Below are 5,000 nucleotides of genomic sequence, written 5' to 3' on the forward strand. Positions count from 1 at the left end.
GAGAGGGGGTTTGGCCGTCGGGGTCCGCCGCGGCTCCGGCACAAGCCCCAGCGACGCAGAGGTCGCGCGGGGCGTAGTCGGCCTGGCCGTATCGGCGTCGCCCTCCAGCGTAGTCCCTACACCCGGCTCTTGCCCGTCCTCAAAGGGATGCCCGAGCGGCTTTTCCTCCCAGGGCTGTTCCCCCGCCTGGCGGGAACACGGGGGGGTGCGCAGGGCAGCGTTCTGCCGTACTCCCTTCACCTCTCGCCCCATTCAAATCGCTCCCTTCTCCATCTTCCCCTCGCTCGGGGGGCGTTCGCTCTCTCGCTCTCCCTCTCCCTTCCGAGCCGCCTCGGAGGACGACGTACGAGGAGCGGAAGGCGATGGCGAGTCGGGTGGGGGCACACCGCGCAGTGAGAACCCCCCCTCGCCTGCCTCCACAGCTCTGTCATCCCCCCCACTAACGTAGGGGCTCGGGAAAGACTAGTGGCGCGGAGCTCGGCAGCGGCGTGGAAACGCCACCCACCGCCGCCGCTCTCGCTGGTGCCCGCCGCGGAGGCCGCCCTTCGGGCGATGCGTGGCACGGACCTCCGCGGGCAGGGCTGCGCATCTGGAACTTCGAAAAGGGCCGCCCTTGCTAACACTGTGCTTCCCCACGCGGGGAGCGATTCGGACGGCTGGCCCCCACGCCGGGGTGGGTGGGCGCCCCGCCGTTCGCCCGCGTGGGTCGTCAGACCACTGTTCATCGTTCGGTGCGATTCAAACTTCCCACAGCTCGGCCGCCTCCGTCCTCGAACGGGAGGTGACGGCCGGCGTGCGCGCCCAAAGATAGGTGGTGGAAGCCCGGGGGTACAGGAGGAAGGACACCGCTCACCGTAAACCGACGCGAGCTCCAAAGCCCGGGTCGAGCGAGCAGCACCACCTCCCCACCCGGGAGCGCCGTGCCAGATCGATCGGAGGATAAGACCGCTCTGAGAGGACATGGACGAGAGGGGCGTCCGCCTTCCGGAGCCCCCCCTTTCGGACGAGGACTCCGGATTTGCCCCCCGAAAGCCATCACCTCCAGAGAACCAGGGACCGCCGAGGGAGGGTCTGGTCAGGCTTGGGTACCCCAGCATTGCCTCTCTCGCTTGGGATGCACGATCGGCAAAAGTCCCTCTCGGAGCTGTGGAAGTTCGGTCTCAGCCGGAGTGCGCAACTTCCAGACGAGAGGGACCACATGCCAAGTCGCCTACCCAAGTCGGGGAACCAGAGAAACAACTGCTTTCTATCGGGGTAGAGAGACGACACTCTCTCAAGTACATTCTGCCAGAGGTGCGCATTCCTATGTATTTGCATTGCGGGACAACGTCCCCACTTTAAGGGGACGAAGTCGGAACTGTACCCGGCCTCAAGTCACTGTAGGGCGGATGCGGCACCTAGAAAATTCCTCATTCCGGTTCTTTTTCACTTAGTCGTTTTTTTTTTTGGCAAGAATGTACCCCAGGATGGCCAAAAAGCCAAAGCCAGGGACTGAGAACCATCGAGCATGCTCTGAGGGGACATAGTCAGAGGGGGCGTCCGCCTTCCAGAGCCCTCCTTCCCACGAGGACTCCAGATTTGCCCCCCCCCCCCTGACAACAGCCATCGCCTCCAGAGAACCAGGGACCACCGAGGGAGGGTCTGGTCGAAGCTCAGGTACCCAGGATAGCTTCTCCGGCTTGGGCATGGACCGCCAGACAAAGCCGCGGACCATGAACCATCCAGCCTGCTCTGAGGGGACATAGTCAGAGGGGGCGTCCGCCTTCAAGAGCCCTCCTTCCCACGAGGACTCCAGATTTGCCCCCCTGACAGCCATCACCTCCAGAGAACCAGGGACCGCCGAGGGAGGGTCTGGTCAAAGCTCACGTACCCCAGGACAGCTTCTCCGGCTTGGGCACAGACCGCCAGACAAAGCCGCGGACCATGAACCATCCAGCCGGCTCTGAGGGGACATGGTCAGAAGGGGCGTCCGCCTTCTAGAGCCCAAACTCGGCCACGGACTCCAGATTTGCCCCCCTGAATGCCATCACCCTTCAGAAGACCAGGGACCACCGAGGGAGGGTCTGGTCAGGCTCAGGTACCCCAGGATCGCCTCTCTCACTTGGGACGCACGACCAGCAAAAGTCCCTCCTGGAGCCGTGGAAGTTCAGTCTCGGCCGTATTTTGCAACTTCCACGACAAGAGGGACCACCTTCTAAGTCGCCTACCCGAGCCAGAGAACCATAGGAACAACCGCCATACATCGGGGTAGAGAGAGCCCACTCTCTCCTATATTCTCCCGCAGGTGCGCATTACTATGTATTTGCATTGCGGGACAATGTACTTCAATGAGCGGGACAAAGTCGGAAATGTATCCGACCTCCTGGAACTGTGCGGCTGCTACAGCAGTCAGAAATTCCCCATTCCGGTTCTTTTTCACTTGGATTTTTTTTTTTGCAATTTTTTGCCTAAAACGTATTCCTCCAACATGTACTAGCTCATGACACTTGAAATTTTTGAGCCAATTGATAATAACAGCTTTTTAGAGCTCAAAAACAAAAAAAATTTGAGCGAACAAAAAATGTTCGAAAATGACCTCAGCTCCTGGAACTGTTTTCGGTACACCTCCAGAGAGGCTCCCCTGCCTGGAAGTCTGTCACTGCTCAGCTCGAAATTTTTCTAAGTCCCAAAATTCGGTTTTTCATCCAAAATTCAACTTTCTGCCCAGGATCCACAAACTTTAAACCCAGTTGGGGGACCCTCCCTGGGGGCCCTACAACATACTGAAGCCCCCCTGTGGTGGAAGTAGGGGAATTTACTTATTTTTACACAAAATCACAAAATTCCATTTTTTGTTCGCAAAACACTTTTTTGTCCTCAAGAAACTTTTTTGTCCTCAAAACACTTTTTTGTCCTCGAGAAACTTTTTTGTCCTCAAGAAACTTTTTTGTCCTCAAAACACTTTTTTGTCCTCAAAACTCAATTTCTTCCATAATTCGACTTTCCCCCAAAAAACCACACATTCTACCCTCATGGGAGGCACTCTCCCTCGGGTCCCCACATCATATTGACGCCCCAGAGCGGTGGGAGAAGGGGAAATCTGATTTTTGCACAAAAATCCAAAAATCGCTCTAAGTCCAAAAATCCTGAAAATTTTTCTAAGTCCCAACGGTACTTTCTGAAAAGTGTACCCAGGCCCCTGGAAGCCTCCTAGGTACACCTCCCGAGGCGCCCCCTTCCTGGAAGTCTGTCACATCTCGAAATTTTTCTAAGTCCCAAAAAATGGTTTTTGCTCCATAATTCGACTTTCCCCCCAAAAGTCACACATTCTACCCTCATGGGAGGCACTCTCCCTCGGGTCCCCACTTCATATTGACGCCCCAGAGCGGTGGGAGAAGGGAAAATTCGATTTTTGCACAAAAATCCAAAAATCGCTCTAAGTCCAAAAATCTTGAAAATTTTTCTAAGTCCCAACGGTACTTTCTGAAAAGTGTACCCAGGCCCCTGGAAGCCTCCTAGGTACACCTCCCGAGGCGCCCCCTTCCTGGAAGTCTGACACATCTCGGAATTTTTTCTAAGTCCCCAAAAATGGTTTTTGCTCCATAATTCGACTTTCCCCCCAAAAGTCACACATTCTACCCTCATGGGAGGCACTCTCCCTCGGGTCCCCACTTCATATTGACGCCCCAGAGCGGTGGGAGAAGGGAAAATTCGATTTTTGCACAAAAATCCAAAAATCGCTCTAAGTCCAAAAATCTTGAAAATTTTTCTAAGTCCCAACGGTACTTTCTGAAAAGTGTACCCAGGCCCCTGGAAGCCTCCTAGGTACACCTCCCGAGGCGCCCCCTTCCTGGAAGTCTGACACATCTCGGAATTTTTTCTAAGTCCCCAAAAATGGTTTTTGCTCCATAATTCGACTTTCCCCCCAAAAGTCACACATTCTACCCTCATGGGAGGCACTCTCCCTCGGGTCCCCACTTCATATTGACGCCCCAGAGCGGTGGGAGAAGGGAAAATTCGATATTTGCACAAAAATCCAAAAATCGCTCTAAGTCCAAAAATCTTGAAAATTTTTCTAAGTCCCAACGGTACTTTCTGAAAAGTGTACCCAGGCCCCTGGAAGCCTCCTAGGTACACCTCCCGAGGCGCCCCCTTCCTGGAAGTCTGACACATCTCGGAATTTTTTCTAAGTCCCCAAAAATGGTTTTTGCTCCATAATTCGACTTTCCCCCCAAAAGTCACACATTCTACCCTCATGGGAGGCACTCTCCCTCGGGTCCCCACTTCATATTGACGCCCCAGAGCGGTGGGAGAAGGGAAAATTCGATTTTTGCACAAAAATCCAAAAATCGCTCTAAGTCCAAAAATCTTGAAAATTTTTCTAAGTCCCAACGGTACTTTCTGAAAAGTGTACCCAGGCCCCTGGAAGCCTCCTAGGTACACCTCCCGAGGCGCCCCCTTCCTGGAAGTCTGACACATCTCGGAATTTTTTCTAAGTCCCCAAAAATGGTTTTTGCTCCATAATTCGACTTTCCCCCCAAAAGTCACACATTCTACCCTCATGGGAGGCACTCTCCCTCGGGTCCCCACTTCATATTGACGCCCCAGAGCGGTGGGAGAAGGGAAAATTCGATTTTTGCACAAAAATCCAAAAATCGCTCTAAGTCCAAAAATCTTGAAAATTTTTCTAAGTCCCAACGGTACTTTCTGAAAAGTGTACCCAGGCCCCTGGAAGCCTCCTAGGTACACCTCCCGAGGCGCCCCCTTCCTGGAAGTCTGTCACATCTCGAAATTTTTCTAAGTCCCAAAAAATGGTTTTTGCTCCATAATTCGACTTTCCCCCCAAAAGTCACACATTCTACCCTCATGGGAGGCACTCTCCCTCGGGTCCCCTCAACATATTGACGCCCCAGAGCGGTGGGAGAAGGGGAAATCTGATTTTTGCACAAAAATCCAAAAATCGCTCTAAGTCCAAAAATCCTGAAAATTTTTCTAAGTCCCAACGGTACTTTCTGAAAAGT

Source organism: Dendrobates tinctorius, unplaced genomic scaffold (genome assembly GCF_039654945.1).
Source record: "Dendrobates tinctorius isolate UK_male_01 unplaced genomic scaffold, ASM3965494v1 ptg000655l, whole genome shotgun sequence".
NCBI classification, from domain to species: domain Eukaryota; kingdom Metazoa; phylum Chordata; class Amphibia; order Anura; family Dendrobatidae; genus Dendrobates; species Dendrobates tinctorius.